The sequence below is a fragment of the Cupressus sempervirens genome, chromosome 5, assembly GCF_028749045.1.
Source record: "Cupressus sempervirens isolate cs-2001-9-10 chromosome 5, ASM2874904v1, whole genome shotgun sequence".
NCBI lineage: Eukaryota > Viridiplantae > Streptophyta > Pinopsida > Cupressales > Cupressaceae > Cupressus > Cupressus sempervirens.
Genome location: NC_143122.1, coordinates 129,471,154 through 129,498,642, shown reverse-complemented (window position 1 = coordinate 129,498,642; position 27,489 = coordinate 129,471,154).

Genomic DNA, 27,489 nt, shown 5'->3' with positions numbered 1-27,489 from the left:
GGGGAGAAAAGATACAAAGGAGGAGCTTGATATACAGATAAGGCACAATCAACTCAGGGGGAGTTACAAAATGTTTGAGGTATATATTGTAAGATTGTAAGTTACAAATTTTGATCAAGTTTTCTTTAAAGTCTGTACATACCAATCAGATTAGTAAATGTACTTATAAGGTCAGTTAAGTGTTTTTGTCACTCATGTAGAAGGGGGAGATTGTTAACCTCATAATGGTTTTTGACACTTGAGTGCCAACACACTTAATCACATTCCACATTGGAACTGAGTACACCATGCATGCCAAGTAATCTTTATGTGCCAAGTAGTTTTCAGATGTCGAGTGAAGATCAGATACTAAGTGAAGATCAGATACTGAGTGAAGATCAGATACCGAGTGAAGATCAAATACCGAGTGAAGATCAGATACTGAGTAAAGATCAGATACCGAGTAAAAGATTAGATACTGAGTAAAGATCAGGTGTCGAGTAACATAAAGTGCCAAGTGATACAATTTTGTTTAGGTGTCGAGCTATTTAGGAAATAGCATGTGCTGAGTATCAACAATACTTCAAGAGCTGAGTAACTTAGTATATCAGCATAAGAGTTTGTAATTGCACAAATTATGATGTAAACCATTTTTACAGCCGACATAAGGTAAATTTCGAAGGATTTAATGATGAGATCTAATCTTTTATTTTTCCTATGCAATCTTCATGCAACCAATAAGAAAAATGATGAAGGCATGTAACCAATAGAATAAATGAAAAATAAATGGAAAATGGAGATTGAATATGGATCGTAGATCCATACCTAACCCAAAATCCTCAAATGTCTTTATAAGGAAGACAAAATTTCATTGTAAATATATGAGTGGATATACAAGGGTGCACAAGGAAATCTATTTTCAGAAGCAAGGGTATCAGATCACAAAGGATCAAGATCAGAGAAGGCAGAAAAGGAGCTTGCATTCAACAATCAAGGATTGTAATCTATCAGGTTCATTATACCTAATACTTTCTGGCAATTGTATTAGAATGAAAATCCTATGGTGATAGGTTAGCTTAAAAACTATTTCATCAGATCCTTTATTTAAGTGATTAAATCCCTTAGCAGGGTGACACTTCATGTTAAGTGTTTGTAAATCCTCTAATCAGGTCACTATTAATACAGTGTAAAGCCTTTAACAGGGTAGGCCTTTAAGAGGGCAGACCATCAGAAGTGGTTGAACAATATTGCTGCAGTAATTTTTGTGGGTATCATCCCCACCCCAGTTTTACCTTCTTATTCTTGGAGGGTTTCTAGGTTACCAAATTTTGGTGTTATGAGTTATTGATGCATGTGTTTAATTACATGTTTATTTAATGTATTTACATGCATGAAATTTACTTTCAGTTAAAGGTTTTATTGGATAAAATATGATACTTATGATTCACCCCCCCACCTCTCATAAGTACTCTTTCCATATTTGAATTTTCCAACAATATGGGCCCTTAATGCACCCCTCCTAATTACATCCTTCTTTGACACATATTCCTTTTCTAATTCTTGTAAATTAATGGGCACATGATAATTTTTCAAAGGCTCTAGACAAAATACCTCTCTAATCTCCTCAAGACTGATTGTAACTAGAGGCACACGATTAGTTCTTCTTACTACTCTAAGTACTTGGTCATAATTATTTTCAATGGCTTGAAGAAGGTCATAATCCATAAAAACACTGGGAACCACTAATTTCCCTAAATCAAAGTTCCAAATATTGGCATGTGGGGAGAATAGATTCCTCTCTAAAAATCATTTTTTTAATAGAGAAAAACTAGTCTGAGAAGTTTTGGCATCCCTAACCTAGTTCCCCTTATCATATAGGCCATCTATAATTTTCAGTCTAGGGTTTAATGAAGTTAACTTCTTAACTTGTACAGTCTTAGTGGTGGATTTATGGAGTAATTCGAGTAAGTCATCATGAATATTTCTAGCTAAATAGTCGTCCTACCCTGAGAATACCTTCTTTGGAGGCATTTTGACTGTAATCCATAGAAATTGAAATAGTGTAGAGATTATAATATATGGGGACTTACTTGATCTTCTACTCATTTTTCTTTGTAATTTTACAACCTCTCACGAACAATGGAGAAACTGCTTCATGTTCCAATCAAGATTAACACAATGTTCTCAGTAATTTCACCTACTCAAAAAGCTTGAAATCTTGTTCGCATAAGATGAAAATGGTGCAATCTTTTGCAATATACTCTATTTTTTCTCACATGCGAAGCCTTCATACCTCATAAATGAACTATAAGGGAAAACAAGGTGGCACCACCTTCCTTTTTCAAATTTGCACCTTTGATCTCAAAAAATTCTACGATCCAGTAGTAAAAATAGGGATGACTCATCTTCTTCTTGACACACTAGTAGTCAAACCAATGAAATTTCTCCTCCTGTACTTTTCATTCACTATTTGACATTTCAAACTGGACCCACTAGTCTTCAAGGACACGTATCACCATTGCGCTATCTTGCTATGCATAAAGAGTGAGCATATCACCTATGTGAGATAGCAACAACCATTGATCTTATTTTGATCAAGCATAAGATATTTAATTCATTATTTAATACAAATGTGGTGGTCCCCTTTCCACTTACTTTAATCGCTGTCACTATCCTTAAACTTTGAGCACTTCTCCATAGTGACTATGCGATAGCTATAGATGTTACTTGATCTAAAGGTGAGGAAATTGCAATTCAATCACATAAACTATGGTAGGTCCCCTAGTCACCAAGTCACTATGGGTAAATAAAGCATCATTTCTTATAATGACTTGGCAATGATCATTGATCTAATCTTGATCCAATGATCATCATTGTTCATCTAACATTTGACTTAGGTGTGGGTCCTCATTCCTGATAATGTGGGAAAGTCATGTCATGTTGGCATATACCTCAATATTTTATTCATTATTTGTGACATCACACTTTCTGGGCCTCACCCTTTTTTTTATTTTCAAGCTGGGTGCTATATCACTACCGACAATGCGCAAGAAATTCATGGTCATGACATAGTGACCTTTGGAAATTTTGAAAATTTTAGCTCATACACACTTCTAGCAGGATGCCACTATCTCATAGGACTACATGACTCATTTCTTAAAAAGTATTCATTAGGACCCACCTTTTGGAACTGTTGCTACATTATCATTTTTTGATGAGTCACTATCTTGCTACTGATGAAATCCATTACCTTTCTAGTCTCGACATAGTGACTTCTAGTGATCAGATAAAATCTGGTGCCAGGGAAAAATCTTGAGCATGATAACAATAGTCAATACTACTGACATAGTAATAAAGGCACACTTTCTATAATATCTTCCTTGGGATATTTGTAGTCATCATCCATTTCAAGAGAGTGACATCTTCTATGTTATCCGGCCAGTCGTTATGTCACTACAGATATGACACATAGATTTTTTGATCGTGACATAGCAACTAGTCGGACAATCTAAATTCTGGTAATGCCAACTACAACTAGTTCCACATGCATCCTTTTCTAACACTGATGACTTTTGTCATGAATTAATGATTGAACCCCCTTTGAAACAAAACATCTTTGTGGTACCAGCTTTCACTCTACAACACCGCACTTCAAATTCCTAGTAATAGCTATGTCATTATAGCAAAAAAATTTGCATTTTCTCATAGCGATGACACAATAGCCATGGATCATGCCAAGATTAGACGGTGGGAAATACTTTGAAAAAGGCACTCATCATGAAAAAAATTTAAGCAGGCACAAGATATTCGTACTTTAGAAAGTTTCACACCCAAATAACTTCAAAAGTAACAAGACCTAGGGTTTGACAAAGATTTTCAAAGGGTACCAGAAATGCAAGACAAAAACCAAAAACCCTAGCCTCCAATAATAGACTTCACTTCTAATTTTTTGCATCTAGATTGGGAAAATTTTATCTTGTAAAAAATTATACTAATAGTGGCTCTATTTGGGGATGGTAGACTACTTGAGTCTATGAAAGAATCTAGAATCTATGGTAGAGTAGACCACATACCTAATGAAACATGACAACTTCTTTAGAGAGCACAAAAACAAGACAACATAAATAGGGAACTAGACTATATAAGAAAATTTATAGGGATTTACAAATTATATAATGTACAAGGACACCTAACACCTTAAAACTACTGTTCATGGAACACAGATACTTTTTAGGAAAAGTACCTCCTCAAAAATTGTCCATGAAATGGAAATTCAAGAATATCTCCAGTTAGATCCTTTAGAAAATATGAATCTTCACCATTTGTATCACAAATGTTGTATGGGCTAAGCCAGATGGGATCAAATTTACCATGCCTTCCTTTATCTTCCACTCTAGCATTCCACATCAATACCATATCACCTATTTCAAATTTCCTCTCAATGGCCCTTTTGTCATACAAATGCTTCAGCTATGACTATAGCTTGGCATTTTTAATAGAAGAATTTCTCCTTACTTATTCAAATTGTACAATATCATCCATCTTGAGTTGCATCTCATCAATGATATCTTCTTCATAAAATTGAACAAAATTTTACATTTCCTTTAAATTATTCTGTGGAAGTCTAGCTTGTATGCCATAAACCAAATAAAAAGGAGCACATCCAATGGCCTTTTTAATAGTAACCCTATTAGCCCACAAAGCTAATGGTAATTTTGAATCCTAGGCCTTCTTGTTTTCTCCTAAAATCCTCTTAATAATTTTCAATATACTTTTATTGCTCGATTCTACATGACTATTCCCTTGGGGATGATAGGGTGATGAGGTGTATTCTGTAATGCTATACTTTTTACAAAAAATCTTATATTCCTTAGATCTGAAACACATAACATTATCAGTCACAATCCTTTGTGGGCATCCAAACCTAGTTACAATTTTATTTAGAATTAAGTTAATCACTACTTTACTTGTTGTATTCTCGGTAGGAATTACTTCAACCCACTTAGTAAAGTAATCAATAGCCACCAAGATCCATGAATGTCCACCACTAGATTTATTTGAAATCTCATCGATGAAATCAATTCCCCATTGTTGGAAAGGTGCTTGCACTTCAATAGGTCTTAATGGTGAATTCCCAAAAAATTTTAACTTTCCACTAAGCCTTTGACATGCATCACATATCTTCACAAACTCATGAGCATCTCTGAAAAGTTTTAGCCACTAAAAACTAGCCCTAAGAATTTTATGAGCAGTAGTTTTAGCCATATAATGACCCCCACACACACCTTTATGCATGTCTCTTAAGATAATTTTAGACTCAATTTCATCTACACACTTCAAAAGGACCCCTTCCATATTCCTCCACCACAACTACCCTTGCACTATAACATATCTTATAGCCTGCAACTTTAGAGCTCTTTTCTAGTTGTCCGTTAATCTTGGTGGGGATTTCATGTTCTATAAGTAATAAATCACATCTTTATACAAGTTAGAAGTATCCATATCACAGAGGTTATCCCTACAACCATCATCAAGTTGATTGATTTGGTTTGCCTCTAAATTTTCTTCTACCATTAATTTGAATGCTAACCAGTTTGGTGATTTGAATATCAATGTTAAATTCTTGAATTCTATTAATCCACCTAAATCCTCTACTAGATGCCTCTTGTTGTGAAAAGATGTCCTTTACAACAATAGTAGGGACAAATGCAATAATAGTGGCTCCCATTAGATAACACCTAAAAACTTATACTCCTTTCACTAGTGCATATGCCTATTTTTCATTTATATCATATTTGAGTTTTGCTACTTGCAAAGATTTTCTAAAAAATGCGATGGGTTACTCATAACCTTCCTCATTTTTCTATAACAGTACTGCAACAACAGTGTAAAATGAAGCAAAAGAAAATATATGCATTGGCTTATCATAGTTAGGTGCCCTAAGAATACGAGCATCCTTAATAGCTTGCTTGATCTTTTCAAATGCAATGCTAGACTCACCATCCCATTTTATCTCAAATCCCTCTTTTAACATTCTTGATAGAGGCCTACTAATCTCTACAAAGTTATTCACAAATCTTTTGAGAAAGTTAATTTGTCCAAAGAATGACTGAATTCCCTTAACAATTTTGGGTTTTTGAATTTTGTCTATTTCTTCTACCCTTTTAGGGTCAATCCTCACTCCATGTTTTCCAACTAGATGCCCTAACAACTTTCCTTCAGTAATACCAAAACTACATTTCCTTGGATTTAAAGAGATACCATACTTAAGGGCTCTGATAAATACCTTTTCTAGATGTATGCAATGATCATTCCCATCTTTGAAATAAGTAGTGAGATCATCCTGATATACAACCAATTTTTTTATCAATAATATTAGTAAAAGCCACATCCATATCCCTTTGAAAAGTAGCCCCAACATTAGTAAGCCCAAAAGGCATCCTGACATAAACATAAGTACCCCATGGAGTAGTAAAAGTAGTCTTGGATTGTTTTGCTTCTGTAACAACCACATGATTATATGTTGAAAATCCATCCATCATGGACATGAGTTCAAAACTAGTGACCCTTTGCAACATAGCTTCCATATTCGACAATCCATAATTATCCTTTAATGAGGAAATGTTAAGATTCCTGAAGTCAACACACAACCTTATGTCTCCATTTTTCTTCCTAATAGGGACTAAATTAGACAACCAAGAGGAATGTCTAATAGGCTTTATGATTCCTGCATCTCTTAACTTGATTAGTTCCTTTTGCATTTTGGGAGCCAAAGTTGGATTTATTGGTCTTTGTTTGTGCCTGAAAGGTTTAGCATTTGGTTTCAAAGGGATTTTGTGCTGAAAAATATCTTCCCTATAATCTTTTAGGTCATCATATGACCATGCAAACACATGTCTATACTTCCTTAGCAAATTTATCAAGTCCTGCCTAATCTTAGGAGGTAATTTATTACCAATATATACCTTTTTAGGTGTTTCCTTAGTCCCCAAATTTCACCTCCTCTAGATCTTTAGAATCACATTTATTAGCATCAACTTGTGACTTGTCTTGGTTGTCAAAAATAGTTTCTAAAACAACTAAACCCTTTGGGATTTTGTTTGTTTTTAATTGCACAACTTTCTACCCAAAAATAACATTCCTTCCATTTATATTTTCTACATAAGCTGCACAATCAATTTCTTGTCCTGACAACATATTCTCACAATTCAAAAATCTTAGAATATCCTTATCATCTTCAAACACTTTCCAATTTTGGATATTATCAGGAATAGAGGGTCTAGCTTGAGTCTCAATTTTAGATATGCCAATAAATGTAATATCATTAGGTTTTATTGCTATGTTTTCTAGTAAGTCTGCCATCTTGTTATTAGTCCTATCTTTCCAAAATATCCCAAATGCATCAAAACATTCAATCATATCCCATACAACATTTCTGTATTGTTTTAATATTTTTTTATTTGACACATAAGCATTTCTTACTTGGGATACAACCAACTTAGAATCTCCTATAACATGTAAACATTTTATCCCATGCTTGTGAGCTAATCTAAGGCCTAATAGAAAAGCCTCATATTATGCTATATTGTTGGTATAAGGGAAACTTAAACTAAATGAAAATTTGTATGTTACCCCTACTGGAATATCAACAAAATACATGCACCAGATCCATCCTTGTAGCATGCACCATCAAAAAACATAGTCCATAAATCACTTTTGTCTATCTTTGCATCAACTTCTACTTCCATCTGAGACTTATGCTTGGATTTCTTCAAAGTCAAAACCTCAACTCAGAATGCATTGATATCTATATCCACAAAGTTTTTCATATCATCCTCTATGTCTTCTTCTATCATATATATACTTTTAGGCTCCCTATTTACTTTTATTAAATTACCCTCAATTTTGAAAGTAGCAAATGATAAATCACAATGTAGACTTTCTCCCATGGCAACACTCCACTTTCTAGATAACAACATGCCATACTAAGGTGGAATATCAACAACCAATACACTCATAGTAAGTTCTTTGTCAAGATAGGCTGTTAGTCTATATGGTAAAGAATTAATAGTACCTATGACTATCAGCTCTCTTTTATCCATAACACATCATCTTCCTTGAGTAGTATCTACCTCCAGACCTAACTCCTTCATTATTTCAAAAGTCATCATAGTATTGGAAGCACTAGAGTCAATCATGCAATTTTTTAATGTTTTACCATTTATCAAGATACTTAAGAAAAATTGCTCAAAATTTCCGAAACATTGATTTATAGAATTATCCAAAAACATCTAAGGAATTTGAGACACAACTACTTTAGCTTCTTTATCCTTCACCTTTTCTTTACTACTATCCTTGGGATTGTGATTCTCATTACACTCATGTCTCACCTTTGTATTAGTATCTCCCAACCATGCTAAAGCTTCATTTCTATGTTCAGGGATTCTTAATAATTCAGAAAAAGGGACTTTGATAGTGATTTGTGATAACATAGTAGTCATATCTATAGAAGAATCAGATGGGCTATCAATAATGATATTCCTTTTGTCATGATGTTTATGCAAAATGTTTACAACACCTTGGTGATCCTTTTCACTTATAGCGATTGCTTTTGGTATCTTCTCATTTAACATTTTAGGAGAATTACTTAGGAACTCACAAACCTTGGGACTATCTACCTTTCTTGGCTCCCATTTCTTATTTATAGTTCTAACCTTTAGAGTGGGGATATCCTTAGGTTTTACAACTTCCCTCTTTTTAGGGTTAGCTTTCTTGATAAATATACTAGCCATCTTACCACCATTAGCACTCTGAACCATATGTCTAGTCTATACTTGAGCTACCATGCTAGTAGTGATCTAATCAACCTCTTCTCTAGAAGGCTTCCTTAGTATCACCTCCTCTCTGGTAGATGCCATATTACATATATTGTCCTCGACATCACTCTCCTCATTAGAAAATACCTATTGCTGCATATGATTTTGAAACTGTCTTTGCTCCTCTACATCCTTGTCATGATCATCACTATCATAATGATCATAATGTGACTTAAACATTTTGCATCCTACATCATCACTATTCTCTTCATGTTCCTAATTTTCTTCTACCTCAATTTGATTTTTGGAAAATGACAAAGCTATTGCACAATACTCAAGAGCATGAGGTAATTGAAAAACAAAACACCATGTGGGTTTAGTAGTGAACTCAAGGTCATCTACCAAATTTATATAATTTTTTGATAAGAGATCAAGGGTAATCTTGCTATTGGTGTTCTTACAAGGTGAAACATTGGGCTGACCATCCTTCCAAGTAGTGTTATAAGGGAAATTTTGCAATCTATTCTGTTTGCTAAAGTTGGACTAATAAGGGACCTTATTTTCAATGGGATTTCTATCATTATTTCCTTGAGGAAGATTAAAACCTTTTATAGCATTTAGAACTTGAATCATCTCACTAGGCTCATGCTTTTTTCCTCCTGTAGATTTGTGTTCTTCTTTTTTATTTCCCTTGCTCCCAAATAACCTAGGATCATCTCTTTTTCTTTCTAATCTCCTTGAAATCCTTAAATTATTTTCTATATTGATAGCAATCCTAAATGCATCTCTTAAGGTCCTAGGCTCCTTATACCCAAGTTGGTATGCCATTTTAGCATCAAAAGCATTCAAATAAGTGATCATACATACCTTATCATCAACTCGCATGGCTTGCATCAACTTATACATTCTCTTCTAGAACCTAGTGTTGAATTCAATAATAGATTCATTATGTAGCTTCTTAATATTATTGAACTCACTTAAAATATAACTTGGGTTTTGTTTATCACCATATTGTTTCTTGAAACAATATTCAATGTCTTTCCAATCTATAATGGATGACTCAGGGAGCCTCTTGAACCATTCTCTAGCATCTTTGATTAATGATTGAACAAATAGCTTCATGATAACATCTTCGGCATCAACCTCATAATCACTCATCATGTCAAGAAAATTCCTCAAGTGATAACATTATTTCCAACAAACTTAGGCAATCTTTTCCCCATTTCTTGTGGGATAGGGTTTGGGAAACCAGGAATACGCTCAAAGTGTATCTGCCTATAACCTTCTAACTTAATAGGTCTCCTTTATAGATCAATCTTAGAGGTATTGACAACATTTCTTTCATTATTGTTAAAAGCATTACTAGTACTAGTGTCTGTAGTAGATTTATTAAGATCCACTTTCTGTGATGAAGAAGACAAGAAAGAAGTAGACAACTTAGTAGCATTTTGATTTTCAATATTTGATCTATCATTATATTTAGGAGTAAATAGAGATTTCTTTTTAGCATTCTCTAGAAACTTAATCTTGTTATTCATCTCAGCTATGGCTACCTCATTCTCTGTAATTTCCAATTTCTTAGCCAAAGTATCCTTCTCCTTCCTCCTTTTCTCCAACTCAATATCAAAAAGTGACAAAGAATCATGGATCTAGTGAGCTTTGTTGGTCCATTGATCCCAATACCAACTTCTTTTTGTTTTCCCTTATCTTGAACACCAACAACATGTTCTACATCCCTTTTAACTTCTAGGGTCTTATGATTCTTGATCTGTTGTATCACAGGACCCTCTTAGTTCGTATCTTGGTCTTTTAGTAGCTTTTTCTCTTGTAATTTAAGCTATTCAATTTGATCCACAATTTTAGGCTACCAAGCATTGGCTACTATCTCATTCTTCTTCTTCAAGGCAACAATTCACCTAAGTAATTCTTGCTTTTCTTCTTAAGCTTTCATAATCTTTTCTTCCCTTTCCTTATGAAATTTCCTATCAATAGCCTCTTTCTTAGCAAGTTGAATTCTCAATATTTCATTCTCATCAGGGTTAGGAATGGTAAACTCAAAACTAGAGGTCTTCTCATCATTGAAACTCTCATGTTCTAAATGTTTAGGTCTTACCCTTTTAGGAGAATAATCTGACATGAAACAATTTGTACTATGCTGGAAAAGATTATTACTATTCCTATCCTCTAGACTAAGTGCATGTGGTTGCACAACCTTCTCTTGACATATCATTTCAGTACTATTATAGAAATCATCATCAGATAAACCAGGATGAGATCTAGGACCCTTGCAGAAGGGTTCCTTTTCAATAGTAGAAAGGTAAGTATTATTTTCCCTTGCCATTTGCTCCTAGGAAAAATTTCCCTTCTACATTTGAGCTCCTTTCATAGCCTAGTTTTTCTTTCCTTTAAAAGGAAGACCAGTCTGTAACTTAATAGCTGGGTTTTTCTTCACATTTTCTTGCATGTTTTTCACACTTCCCATGATCTAAAAAATTCCTTAAATTTGACACAGGTTAAAACCTTTTTGAGTCACCACCCACCTAGGGGAAAAATAATGAAATAATCTTGTTGACCTAATAAAAATATCAAGGGATTATCAAGAAGGAAATTGACAAATAGAATGCAACCAATTAGAATTTTTTTTAGGACTACAACTCTTTCTTGATGGATAAGACACATTTGCAAGGACCGTACATGTCAGTGTACACCTGTGGCATGAGGTTTTGCTCTCTTTCTTTTTAAATTCTCAAAGTTTTTCACTAAAAAGTCCCAATAAAACCATGGGTAATTCCCAAAAGGTTTGACAATTGAAATACTAACATGGTCAATGAAAGCATAGTGATTGAACACCTAAGCATATGTTGTACAGTTGTCCCTAGTGGAGTCGCCATTTTGTTGGAGTTTAAAACTACTAAACAACAAAATGCTCAATATTAAAGTGGTAATACTCACATAACCTAAGGATCAACTACTTCCTATTAATGATTATATGTACGAACCACTTGGACCCAATGTCAACAAAACCAAAGATGGTTTTCTACTCTTTAGGCTCTAAAAAACCAAGGTGGGTATACCTTGGGATGATTCTGATGCAAACTGTTGTATGAAAATTATCTTAGTTTCATTCTGATTCTCATCTTCTATCTTCAAACATACACATAGTTCATCCAATTCCTAAATATTTTTAGATTTATATACATCCCTCATAAGTAGATTTGGTCATAAGTCTCCTATGGTTCACAAATATTTTTGGAAATAGCAGCTACCTAAGACTCATAAACTAGATGTAAATGAGTGGTGACCAGCATTCATGAACAAAATGAAATAAAATGATTTTGATTCTATAATTGATTTGATATGTAGTGACAAAATTTACCCTTACTTACTTTTGACTTATGAGAACAGTGTCTTATCCATTGGGAAAAAGATTGAATATTGGCAAGAGATCTAATTCAAGTAACTTGTAAATGAATCTATCAATTGTGATCAGCCATTCCCATTCTTATGAATTATCCATTTCATAAACTCACAAACTCTACTAACCTACTAAAGCACTTACTTAATTATTTGAATTAAAAGTAACAACATAGCTAGTATACAACCCATCCAGACTGCATTCAATCAATTAAACCTTATTCAGATGACTTCAAAGTAAACGAACTCATAAAATGGAGACAGAAATTGGTGACAAAAATATGGTGCAAGTACCCCTTTGTATTATCCTTTTAAATGACTAATATGATGACCAATAGAAATTCAATGAGAAGCTAAGAATATCTTCTGATTCTATCATTTGTATATATTATCAAAGAGTGCACATTTGACAATAAACTCAAAACATCTACACATAACTAGACCCTTCTCTAGCCATGGAATCTCACTTATATAGTGTGAGATACAACAAGCTTCAGGCATAGAGAAATTGACTGGTGTCCTTTCATAAAGATATTTACATTTTACTTAATAGGAAAAGACAAAGATTTATGTAACAAAAAGGTAATACATCATGATATACTCTTGGTAGGCCCCTCTTCTATTACATCTCCAAATGTTAGAAATCTAATAACTAGTCTTTATTCACTCTGAGTCCTTGGCATATGTAGCTACTATATTGGTCAATGATGAGTCTTGTTGTAATACTTGAAAATCAATTTTTACCTATGGGTTTTCACCATCTTCATCTTGAACTAACAAAACTACCTTTACCCTTAATTGTTCTTCTATCATGTCCTCATCCTAGGCTTCTAACCCTATAATTGAAATTAATTGCTGGCCTTTATCTTCTTTATCTCTCTGATCTGGTGCTATTGTTCCAATAATCTATTCTTCATCCTCTTGCACCTCATCATCCTTTCTTTCCATTTCCTCAAGCTGTTCATTAGGAGCAATATATGCCATCCATGTGTCAAAATGTGTATCATTTGGCCAATTGAATTGCAAAACATCATGTTGCTTTCTAAGCATATATTTGGCTTCCTTATCAATACTAACAAAATCTTGTTTTAAAGAATCAAAGAATAATTGGACTTTCACCAATTCTTTTGTTGTGGTGGCCCACCAAGCATGTCCTTTTTCATTAATAAACTTATTCATTCTCAAATAGAACAGGTCATCCAATTCCTTGGCCCATTCATCCTTATTCTTTAATTTGTTCTTTCTATTTATAGCATGAGGGAACAAATCAAATTTCTCATTCTTATACTTGCTTGGATAAGAAACAACTTTTAGTTGTAATGCAACCCTTCTATTATCAAAATCTAACAAATCATTAGCAATATCATATGTTTTCTCAATATAATCATGGGAATACTTTATAAAAAAGTAACATAAAAAGGTAATTTCTTTCCTTCTTTTTCCCCACTTATTGACAGTGGGTTTCAAAATATCTCCATGGGCTTTCAATTCTTCTCATATGCATATTACCTTTGCTAATTGATCATAAAACAGGGGCATATACCTCAATATTTTATTCATTATTTGTGACATCACACTTTTTGGGCCTCACCATTTTTCTCATTTTCAAGCTAGGCACTATATCGCTACTAGCAATGCACAAGAAATTCTTGGTCGTGACATAGTGACCTTCGGTGATTTTGAAAATTCTGGCACATACACACTTCCAACAAGATGCCATTGTGTCACAGGACTGCATGAGTCATTTTTGACAAAGCATTCATTGGAACCACCTTTTGGAACTATTGCTACATTATTATTTTTTGACGAGTTGCTATCTTGCTACCGACAAAACCCATTACCTTTTCTATCACGACATAGTGACTTTTAGTGATTAGATAAAATCTAGTGTTGGAGAAAAATATAGAGCATGATAACAACAATCAATACTACTGACATAGAAATAAAGGCACACTTTCTATAATATCTTCCTTGGGATCTTTGTAGTCATCATCTATTTCAAGAGAGCACCATCTTCTATGTTATCTGGCCAATCACTATGTCACTACCAGCATGACACATAGATTTTTTAGTCACAACATAGTGTTTTGTGAGACAATTTGAATTTTAATAATGCCAACTACAATTGGTTCCACATGCATCCTTTTCTGACACTGATGACTTCTATCATGAATTAATGATTGAACCCCCTCTAAAAGAAAACATCTTTTTGGCTTTGGCTTTCACTCTATGACACCACATTTCAAATTCTTGGTAGTTGCTATGTTGTTATAGAAAAAAACCATGCACTTTCTCATAGCGATGACATGATAGCCGTGGATCTTGCCAAGATTAGATGGTGGGAAATACTTTGAAAAAGGCACTTAGCATGAAAAAAATTTAAGTGAGCACAATTTATTTGCACTTTAAAAAATTTTGCGCCCAAATAAATTCAAAAGTAACAATATCTAGGGTTTGACAAAGATTTTCAAAGGGTATCAGAAATCCAAGACAAAAACTAGAAACCCTAGCCTCCAACAATAGACTTCACTTCTATTTTTTTGCATCTAGATTTGAAAAATTTTATCCTATAAAAAATCATACTAACAGATCTATTGTAAATCATTTAAATGAGTTTAATACTATTACTAGTCAGTTATCTTCTATGGGTATCAATTTTGATGAAGAAATTGGGGCCCTCTTGATTTTGTGTTCTTTGCCTAAAAGATAGAATGGCTTGGTAATGGCTGTGAGTAATTCTATTTCTGGATCTAACACCCTAAAATATGATGATGTGATTGGTGTTATCTTGAGTGATGAAAATCATAGGAAAACCTCAGGTGGATCTATATCAGGAAGTTTTGTGCATGCACAAAGTAAAGGTAGAATGACTAAGAGAGGAAATAAATCTGGAAATCATGAAAAATCAAGAGGAAAGTCAAAAGGGAAGAGGTCTTAATCCAAAGGACTAAGAGATTGCTAGTACTATGGGAAATCAAGGCATAAGAAGAAAGATTGCTGGACTCGAAAGAACAATGAAGGAGATAAACCATAAGGGAACAAGGAGGTAAATATGGTAATTAAAAAATCTAAAGAGGATGCTTTGCTTCTATCTTTAGAATGTTTTGATGATTCATGGGTTTTAGATTTTGGTCCTTCATTTCATGCTACACCTCATAGAAGTTATTTCGTTGATTATGTCCAAGGAGATTTTGGGCTTGTTTATTTGGGCGATAATAAACCTTATTAGATTGTTGGAAAGAGAAAAGTTAAGATTAAGTTGTAGAATGGGAATCATTGGCTACTAGATGAGGTAAGACATGTTCTAAGGTTGAGTAGGAATTTAGTTTTAGTAGGACAACTTGGTGATGAGGGTTGTGTAGTTACTTTTAATGATTAAAATTGGAAGGTTTCAAAAGGTTCCCTTGTAGTAGTAAAAGGTGTGAAAGTAGGCACCTTATATCTTTGTATAGGTCATATGGTTCCTTCTACTTTTATTATTTCAAAGAAAAATGAATTTTCAGGAACAATTGTTGCAATTGATTAGGGAGAACAAATAGATGTTGTAGATTTTGATACAACACTGTGGCACAAAAAACTTGAGCACATGAGTGAGAAATGTATGAAATTAATTCATTCAAAGAAAGTTTTACTAGGTTTGAAATGTGTCAATATGGATTTTTGTGAAAGTTATGTGTATGAAAAACAAAAGAGAGTGAATTTTGTGAAGACTGGGAAGGGAAATAAAAGTGAGAAATTAGAGCTTGTGCCTATAGATGTATGGGGACCAAATCAGGTATCTTCTCTTGGTGGCTCTCATTATTATGTTACATTTATTGATGATGCAAGTAGAACAGTATGGGTTTATTTCCTTAGACATAACTCTAATGTATTTCAAACTTTTAAGAAATGGAAATGCCTGGTTGAAAATGAGACTAGTAAGAAATTAAAATGTCTCAAATTTGATAATGGTGGTGAGTATTGTAGTCATAAATTTGAAGATTATTGCTCCACTAATTGTATTCATAGACAAAAAAACTATTCCAAGGACTCTATAGGAAAATGGAGTGGCTGATTGCATGAACAAAACTATAATGGAGCATGCACAAAGCATGATTATTGTTGGTGGGGCAGCCATGAGCTAGGTTTCTAGGTTATAGAAGGTTAATTATTTATCCACTATAGAGGCAAAGCATGTTGCTACTATAGAGGTAGCTAAGAAGATGATATGGCTTTAGTTCTTCTTAGAAGAATTGGGACACCCTCAGAAGGATAATTATTTGTTTATAGATAGTCAGAGTTTCATTTATCTTGTAAAGAATTCAGTTCTACATTCAAAGACAAAACACATACAGTTGTGGTACCATTTCGTTTGATCAATTTTGGATGATGGACAATTAAAGCTAGACAAGAAACATATAGATGGCAATTTAGTGGATATGTTTACAAAGGTAGTGAGAAGGGAAAAGCTAAATTCCTCTTCAAATTTGGTTGGTCTTCTCGACTGAAAAAAATAAAAGAACAACAAAGTCAAGGGTTGTTTGATATATTCTAGTGAGAGCTATAGTTTTAACAATGCTATTATTAGCCTTCAAGTGGGAGGTTATTATTATGGAGTATAATCAATCTCCAAGTGGAAGATTGTTGTGATATGGAGCCTAATTAGACTCAAAGGTTTATTCAGTGTGGTTTCCCCCCCATATTATTTTTATGTGAGTTTGGGGGTAGTGCCCCCAAGATGGGATCAAGGGGCAATGCCCCTGTGGGGTCTTGGAGCAGCACCCTAGGTGCACTCCCTATCATAATATAGGGTGCGATTAAGGGGCAACATCTCTAAAGCCAAAAAAGCCCTTATATTGTAAAAGGTGTCAGCTGCTATTTTTCCTATTAGACAACATATTCTAGCTCTGATTTTGTAAGTGGTAAAAGATTGTATAAAAAGGCTTAGGGTTAGGGATTTCATGATGTAATGGTGATATTGTATCTTCTTGCAATGGTATTGAGCTATAAGGAATTGCAGGTTATCATCACTAGATAATAATAATAATATTGGACTTGTTGTTGGTGGACATAGCCTAGGGATTGGGTGAACTACGCTAAATCTTAGTGTCTTGTGTTTTCTTTTATCTGATCTACTATTTTTTGGTATTGGTTATATTTTCATGTAATTTTTATTTCTATCTAAGGTTAATCTTAACATTACACTACCCTAGAGATAGATGTAAATGATATAGTACAAGAGCTTGCCACTTCTTTGACAAGGATACCTAATTTTCTCTTAGATGAATGAGAAAATGCATATAAATTTGATCCTATATCAAAAACCTTGGAGATAGGCCTTGGTACTTATTGCATACTTGACAAGGATGCTCTTGTTCCTAACCTTATGAAGACCAAGGAGAATACAAGTGAGATATGTAGTATGGACTTTGATGGATCAAGAGATAAATATGGATTAGGGGCCAATGTGATGTTGATTTCTCCTACACTAGAAAGGTACTACTTCTCACTTAGGCTTCAATTTAGTTGTACTAATAACATAGCAGAGTATGAGGCATTGATTTAAGGTCTTCTACTTTCTCAAAAGAGAGGAATTCAAGCCTTAAGTGTATATGGAGATAGTGAGTTGATTGTCCATCAAGTGAGAAATATGAATGTCACAAAAAATGGTTTTCTCAAGTCCTATAAATGTAGAGTATGGGATTTTCTTGAAGGTTTCAATGCATTTAATATTCAAAACATCCCTAGGAAAGAGAATAAACATGTTGATAGACTTGCAGTAGTGGGTGCATTTGATGATGTGTCAATGAGCCTTGAAGATGAGAAGAAGCAACAAATTAGAATGGTAAGTGTTTGAATCTAATGCACAAATTTAGAGTTTCTTCCAGAATGAAATAGAGTTCTCAGATAGAAATTAGTTAGGATTACACAATTAGTATGGGCACCGGATCATTAATCTTAGTTCCAAAAAGTTTCTTAAGGTTTGATTACCTTAGAAGGTGCTTTCACTCCTAATAATCAAGTAAGAGATAGAGGCATGAACCTTGCTACAAGTAAGGATGATCATATACCAGTCATGGTTGCTAATGGAAGGACCCTAAATATGGGAAAGTTATGTACTAAAGTTGAACAAGAAAATTTCATTCATTTATGTCAAGAATTTAGTGATGTGTTTGCATGGACATATGATGACCTAAAGGGTTTTGACCCAAGCCTATTTTAGCATACCATAGACCTAAAAGAAGATGCCAAAATAGTAAGACAAAATCAAAGGCCATTAAATCCTAAAATTGAACCATTAATGAGAAAGGAGCTACCTAAGTTGATTGAGGCTAATATTATCTTTCCTATCAAACACTTCTCATGGGCAGCAAACCTTGTCCCTATTAGGAAGAAGAGTGGAGAAATCAGATTATGTGTAGACTTTAGGGACATTAACCAACCTCCCTTTAGGATCATCATCCCCTTCCTTCCATGGAAAAAATCCTATGCAAGGTCAATGGTTCATAAAGGTTCTCATTCCTAGATGGAATTTTAGGCTACAATCAAGTGTTGGTCAAGGAAGTTGATAGGTACAAGACTCCATTTCCCACAAAGTGGGGCACCTATGATTACAGTAAGATGCCATTTGGGCTAACAAATGTAGGTTCCAATTTCCAAAAGGCAATGGAGATAGCCTTTAAGAATTTTATAGAAAAAATTGTATTGGTCTATCTTGATGACATTACAATATAGTCAAAGAATGTGATAGATCATTTTGGCCAACTCAGGCAAGTTTTCTTAAGGTGTAGAGAGTATCAATTATCTTTGAACCCAAATAAGTGTGTCTTTTCCACTAACCAAGGAATTTTTTAGGACAAAATGTATCCAAGGATGGTCTAACTATTGATCTAGAAAGAACTAAGGATATTCTTGATGTCCCCCCTTCCCAACCACATGAAAGGGCTACAAAGTTTCCTTGGTAGGATACATTTTGAGGGGATTCATTCCTAATTTAGCCACCATGGTGAAACCTCTTATAGCTATGCTCAAGAAGGACATGGTCTTTGCATGGACCAAGGAAGGGAAAACAAGTTTTGAAGAGATCAAAGCAACCATAGCCTTAGCTTCTACTCTCATCAACCCAAATTTTGAGAGAGACTTTATCCTTTACAACTGAGGAGGTGAGTCAAGTATTTTTTTTATTTTGACTCAATTGAATGATAAGAATGAAGAATATCCCATTGCCTTCTTTAGTGAAGGGATTAAAGGATATGGGGGTAACTATAGTTATGCAAAGAAACAAGTCCTTGTAGTCATAAGATCTTTGAAGAAATTCAAACATCTTCTATCCCAAAATAAGATTCATTTGCTAGTGCCCCATGCAAGTGTCAAGGAATTCCTTTTGAGCAAAGATATCAATGTGAAAAGAGTAGGTTGGATTAGTAAACTGATGGAGTATGATGTGAACATCAAGTCACTAAATTGGTAAGGGGGAAAGGACTATGCAAGTAGATGGTCTCATCTCAAGAATTAGATGAAGAAGTTGCCTTGGTATTGATAGAACAAAAAGAAGTAAGTGATGATAATTCAAGGAGTTGGATAGATGGTATGACTACCTTCTTATAAGGAAGTGGATATCCTCAAGGATTGGATATAGCTAAAAGAAGACAATTCAGAATGCAATCAATTCCTTATGCCATAGTTGATGGTATTGTTTTTAGGAGGGACTTTAATGGAGCTTTGCTAAGATGTGTTGATGCTCAAGATGAGAGAATGATTAAGGACCTTCATGATGGTCCTAACGGTGGCCTCTTTTTAGCAAGAACCATTGCCATGAAGATAATGAGAGTAGGTTACCTTTGGCCATCCTTGTTCCATGATTTATATAGGCATGTTAGTGTAGACACTCAAAAATGGTTCGCATCTACGACTTCATCACTTCTTCATACTAATTTTTCCCATTTTTTCATATTACTAACTTCGATCTTTTGGCCAGATTGACCATATTTTGTCATTTGTATCCCCTTTTGTATCAATTTCATATCAACCTAGAATCATATCAAATCAACTTGGAATCATATCATATCAACTCAAAATCACCCCAAATCAACCCAGAATCACTCAGAATCAGTCCTAATCAACCCAAAACGTATCAAACATCCCAAATCAATCATTATTTGTCCAACTCCTAGGTATTGTTGTGGCTTTCAGTGCCTTGGAAATCTATCAACCTATCAATCTTATCAGTCTGACCTTAGTACTGTCGTGGCTCTCAGTGCTAGGCCAAACTATCATTCATGTCATTCAATCTTTGACATTGTTGAGGCTTTCAATGTCAAATCACGGCATCATCAACCATTTTAATAACACTAACAACATTTTTCGATATTATTATGATCAAACCTTATCAATCAATTTCAATCTTGTAGCATTTACAATGTCGGTTAAATGTTACATATCAACCAATTCATGTCATGTGTCCTTGGCATGTTATCACTTCAATCGATCAATTTGACCATGGCTTTGTTCTACCTTTTCATCAGCTTATTCCATATCCATCATTGTCACATTTTTGTCAAAGGATACGGTCACATTCATTTAATCAATTTGGCCAATTATCTACTAATTTTCTCTATAGGATTAAATAACCCATAATTTAATCCTATTCTTTCTAATTATTCTTCCTAATTATCATCCTCAATTAATTAATTTTATTAATTAATTGGTTTATCATCTGCAAACCATGGAAATTCTTAATTTCCTAAGTTCCATTTTCCATCATTAATTCCATTTTCTACTAATTCTTATTTTGTGGAATAAGAGGATTTTTAATTCAAATATTCCATAAAATATTCCATCATCATGACACTTGGATATGACACCTCGTGGATTCTCCTTTGATACTTGGCTAAGATTTGTCATAATCAAATATTATTACCTCTTATGCATGTCTCTATTTGGCTTCTTTGTCATAGATTCTTGGCTTTAAGTGGGTTGAGGTGTCTTATGACGCATCATAGATTCTCTTCCACATTTAGCCAAGTTTGACTTGCATGTGTCATAGAATCTCACAATTGGCATATTCTGTCATATGCGTCATAGGAATTGTAAGGAAACTTGGCAACAAAGAATATAACCATTTCCACATAACCCATAAGAGATCTGAAATAATCATGGAATTAAAAAATCCACATGCAAGAGAATAGACAACATACCCACAAAATTGTGACACAAGATATACCCTGAGAAACCCTCATTTAGGGAAAAAACCTAGCCTCCAAAAGCATCCATCATCATGTATTATTCAGCAAAAAATACCATTGCCATACAACCATGGAAGCCTTCATGGCCATAGCCACAACTGAGCAAACTATGTGAACAAGCATGAATCCACACATCCCATGCCATGCTTCCAACCTTCACAAATGTTCCCTTGGCTAACCTGTCAAGCCTTGTCCCGCTTGACTCTTGCCTTTCGTCTTCTCCTTGTCACTCTACAACAACTACCCTTGTGGCTGCTTATATAGTAGCAAGTCCCACAAAACCACTAAGTGGTATTACATAAACCATGTGCTACCTAACCCACTGACCCCACATTTAATATTGGGCATTTAATACTTTTTCCCAATATTAAATAATTACATAAAACATTATCACAATGTTACAATACAACTCATCAAGAATATTCCATGGAAATCTTTACATGTTGCACTTCCATCTAGGTATAACATTACATAATAAAATAAAATAATAAAATATAACAATATTATGTAATATGTGCAACACCCATTATCTCAACAATCTCTCACTTGTTGTATACATTGCATAGGGTCAATCCGTAGCCACATAAATGAACAAGGGACCAATCCCTCCCAGTACATCCACCATCATGGATCAAAATACACCAAGTGCTCCATCCTGGTACCCGCAAAAAAATCAAAGTATCCAGCATCTTGAACATGAATGATCTCACCTCCTATTATGCCACTACCACTGGACATACATAGAAGCCATTCAAAAAGAAAACCACCCAACCTGTCGCATTAGTAGACCATAAAATCTAGTACCAACTGAAATTCCAAGCACAAAAACCTAATCCAAAGGTAATCACATGTATCCGTAGTTGTCAAAATATCCATAGCTGAAATAGCACCCACAACAAGTGCCAAAGCCATCCAACTATCCATACCTCAAAGGTATAACAAGTGAATCTCATATCACTGACATATCCAATCTGCAACCTGTAATCACAAGCCTCAAGAGCAATACCTGCCACATATATACCAAGAAGCTCCCACTGCAAAAGATAATGTCAAATCTATAACCAATCCACCCACAACGTCTCAAAGAAGTGAATCCATGTAGTATCAAGGACATTTGCAATACATAAATTGATATCCTGCAAGAACAACTCTCATAACAAGTCTCCAATGCTCTCTCAAGTTCTCCACAACCAACAAAAGAAAGAGATAAAAGAATAACCATGTCATCTCTCACATGACATACATGAGCACAAACTAGTGATCACAATCTCTAACCAATCTCAAATCCAATGTAGGAAAAATTGAACATCCAAGAAGATAACCAAGACCAGAGAAACCATGCAAATCATAACTTGTATCATGTCCTTCTACACACACCTCTAGATGTAAACTGTGCAAGTATGATCTCCTCCATAAAACCCCAACAAGAAGCCTCAACAACACCCAAACCATATAATATAACTAATCATGGATGTAAGCCTCTCACAAGAAGATCAAACTCAATAAACCATTCCTAAATCAAGGAATATGCCCAATATAAAACCATCTCCCAAACTCAACCAACATAAAAACATATGAACATGGAGATAACCAATGCTAAACCATCTCTCAAATGAACCCTCCAGAACTAACTCATGTACCATAGCTCAAGATTCATATCCATGAAAGACAAGCATAAATATAATGCAACTGAGAGAAACAATGGGCTATACCTCTCAAGTAGCAAACCGCCGAGTAGACCAAGAGTGGGGAATGAGAATGCTCATCAAGATACCCAAGTCTCCAACCAAGAATAATCTAAGAACAATCTCCTCTCAAGTCATATCAGGTGACTACTCCTTGAACTTCCTGCTGAAACCATCAACTATCCCAACAAATACTTCTCTAATCAGCATCACCACTGTCTCTAAGTATCCATGAGCACCTGTAACCAATCAATCCATGCCAACTCCAAATGCAACATAGCAATATCATGAAGTATCCAGCTTATGATCAGTGTACTCAATACCAAGAAACTAAACCAAGATCAATGTCAAAGTTCCAACCATGGTCTCAAGAACATAAACATGACAACATGATCTAACCATCTCAACCAAAAGAGATAACATGCTCCACATGAACATACTATAACATGTCACAACTCTAAATGAGTATCAAGAGTATACCTTGACATAGTAATGAAACCATCCTCACACCAAAGATAACATGCCAAATAAAATCATAAACCACACCTTTGCCAAGAACCCTGTGAGTCCTCAAGATGCAACCATCTCCATACACCATGAAAAAAACCATATCCACATACTAGGAAGAACCATCTCCACATACCATGAGGATAACTAAGAACTCCATGAGTCCTCAAGATCTAACCATCTTCACACACCATGAAGATAACAATTGCACCATGCAAATGTCAAAGACGCTTCTACAACAATAGGATCTAAGACAAACCTCCAACATCTACAAAGACTCAATAAATATATCAATGCCAAAAAACTCCCACTCAACCGTGGTACTAAGTCACCTATGGCATCATAAAATCCATCTCCTATATGAAGATCCAAACCAAACCAGGAACTAATCCTGCACTATCACCTCATCATTGTCACAAGCTCCCACTAAACCGTGTATCCAAGCTATCCATGACATCATGATGAAAAACCATCCTTTAACCATGAAAATCAACCAAGGCATTAAACCATCAAAGAACTCAAAGTGCAGATCATGAGCTCCTCAAAAGAAACCAAATAACCATGATCCTCAACCAAGAAGATATACCACCATAACTAAATCAGAAATCCAAGCTAATGAACATCAAGGATGTACCTATATAACGAATCATGTCATGCCAAAATCCATGACACCATGAATCGAGCATCTGTCTCTCAAAGTGTCCAACCTGTCAGCATAGTCAACCACAATCCTCCACCATGACTATACCTAGTAACAACATCTCATCCCTTCTACATGAAGAAAATAGTAAACCATGTGACTTAGGGCATAGACAACCAAAATCCAAGCCACCAATCTGAATATGCATCAATAATGAAAGATCAATGGGCAAAGACAATCCATAACCAAGCCATAAATGCAACCTGTAAGTATAGACTGCTTACAACACTACACAACTTGTAGATTCAACAAGTCATCATACATATCCAAACCAAACACTGATAACCATATCATCATGAGATCAATCTGAATAATGAACTGAGTATACAATGACATCAAATCTTAAATCTTCCAATGCCATAAACTCACAATGTTACCATAGTCAAAATATACCTATAAAATGTTCAGATAAATATATCAACAAATAAATCATGCCAAACTTGCACCAAATTTGAGCCAATGTGTAGAGCTCTCCAAGAGCTTTCCATTGACTACTCGAAGTCCAAAATCTGACTCCGTATGTCCAAGTTATTCCCTAATCCGTGCTCAAAATAAATAACATCTAACTTTAGGGATTTTAAAACTTGACAAAATCTCAAAATTATAGAACCAAACCTACACCATATTTTAGTTCTTTGAATTAGCTTTCCAACGCCTGTAAGAACTCTGAAATCTGATATTCTGAGAGAAAGTTATGGCCGTTTTACTAAGACAGTCTTTTTACTATTTTCAGTACGATTTTTCATTTTTTATTTTTTTTTAGTGATGAAAATTCTGACGAGATTAAATTTGACGGCCATCACGAGCTGAAACCAAAAAAACTCTTCCATTTCTTCTGAACATGGCCAAACTAGGGCATATTATATATTAAAATTTATGGAAATGTTGACCCAGATCCAATGGTGAGGTCTGTTTTTACCCAGGAGGTCATTTCTGCAAGCTACCCCCAAAACTCTCATTTTAAATGAAACATCTGAAAAAACCCTTTTGTCCAACGATTTCCCATGCCCAAAATATTTTAACATCTCATCATAACAGCAAATCCAAAACCCTTAGATCTGCAATAAATCATTCATATATCTTGCCCTTTCTTTTATCCTCTCATGCATTCCCATGGATTCAATCTAGGGTTACAATAATAAAACCATAGCTCTGATACCACTTGTAAGGAAAATTGGCAATAAAGAATATAACCATTTCCACATAACCCATAATAGATCTGAAATAATTATAGAATTAAAAAATCCACATGCAAGAGAATAGACAACATACCCACAAAATTGTGACACAAGATATACCCTGGGAAACCCTCATTTAGGAAAAAAATCTAGCCTCCAAAAGCATTCATCATCATGTATTATTCAGCAAAAAATACCATTTCCATACAACCATGGAAGCCTTCATGGCCATAGCCACAACCGAGCAAACTATGTGAACAAGCATGAATCCACACATCCCATGCCATGCTTCCAACCTTCACAAATGTTCCCTTGGCTAACCTGTCAAGCCTTGTCCCGCTTGACTCTTGCCTTTCGTCTTCTCCTTGTCACTCTACAACAACTACCCTTGTGGCTGCTTATATATAGTGGTATTACATAAACCATGTGCTAAAACCATGTGCTACCTAACCCACTGACCCCACATTTAATATTGGGCATTTAATTCTTTTCCCCAATATTAAATAATTACATAAAACATTATCACAATGTTACAATACAACTCATCAAGAATATTCCATGGACATCTTTACATGTTGCACGTCCATCTAGGTACAACATTACATAATAAAATAAAATAATAAAATATAACAATATTATGCAATGTGTGCAACACCCATTATCTCAATAGGAATCTCTTGCCACATCGCACATCTATGGGTGACAAATCCAATGCCCTCACTTTGAGTGTTGATTATAAAATGAACACTCTTTCTCTCATTTTGGGTCCTTGAATCCTAGAATGTTGAAGTTTTGAAAATCCAAATCTTTGAGTCTTTGAGTCTCTACTTCTTTGCATGTTGCATTCTTGCTCTCACATTAAATCACACTTCAAGTATTCTCATGGCTTTATCCCTATCATAGGCTCTTTGCTTCAATTTTGTGTGCACTATAGGCAACTTTGGAGCCACAATCATTTGGAGAAGAAAGAAGGACATGGGAGCTACAAACAAAAAAGGGAGTTTTTAATTATGTTTGCTTTCTTTTGATTAGTTTGGCTTTCATGGTAGACTAGTGGGTGCTAACATATGATTATTGAGTTTGTGATTTGCTCATAGTATGTTATGCTTTTAACCCATTTTTCTGGTCCTATAGTTAGGAAGTGTGAAAAATGTGCCTTCTTTTTAGGTAAGCAAAGACTTGCAACCCTTCCACTTCATCCTATTCAAGTGGATCAACCTTTTTCCCAATGGGGATTAGATTTCATAGGTCCTATTAACCCTCCTTCTAGCTCTAGCCATAAATGGATTCTAGTTGCTATAGATTATTTTACTAGATGGATAGAGAAAATTGCATTAAAGGATGCTACTGAGAATTTAGTTGTTGAATTCTTAAATGGAGTCATGACAAGGTTTGGTACTCCTTCCACCATCATTTCATAAAATGCAAAATCATTTGTAGAAGCTCAAATATGTCCATGACATTTATTTGAGTACAACTTCCAATTACTATCCTCAAGGTAATGGATTAGCCGAGTCATCCAATAAGAATTTGATTAGAATAATGAAAAGAAACATAGAGGATAATCAGAGGTGTTGGCATCAAAAGTTGAGAATAACCCTTTGGGATGATAGAATAACACCTAAGAGGGCCATCGGGAACTCCCATTTCATGTTAGTTTATTGAAGATAAGCAAGCCTTCCTATCTCATTGTAGTTCCCTTCCCTAGAATTGGCTCATCATTTAGAGCTGATTGAAGATGATGCTATGATAGTAAGGATAGCATAATTGATGGAGTTGGAAGAGAAGAGAAACCAAGCTATGTGGACCTTGGAAACACATCAACAGGAGATTAAAAAGTCCTTTGACAAGAAGGCTAATGTCAATAATTTCAAGGAGGGTGATCTTGTGCTGAAGTGGGATGCAGATGGAGAAAAACTTGGAAGACATTAGAAAATTTGATAAAATATGGAGTGGTCCCTCTATGATAGTCAATTGCAAGCAGTC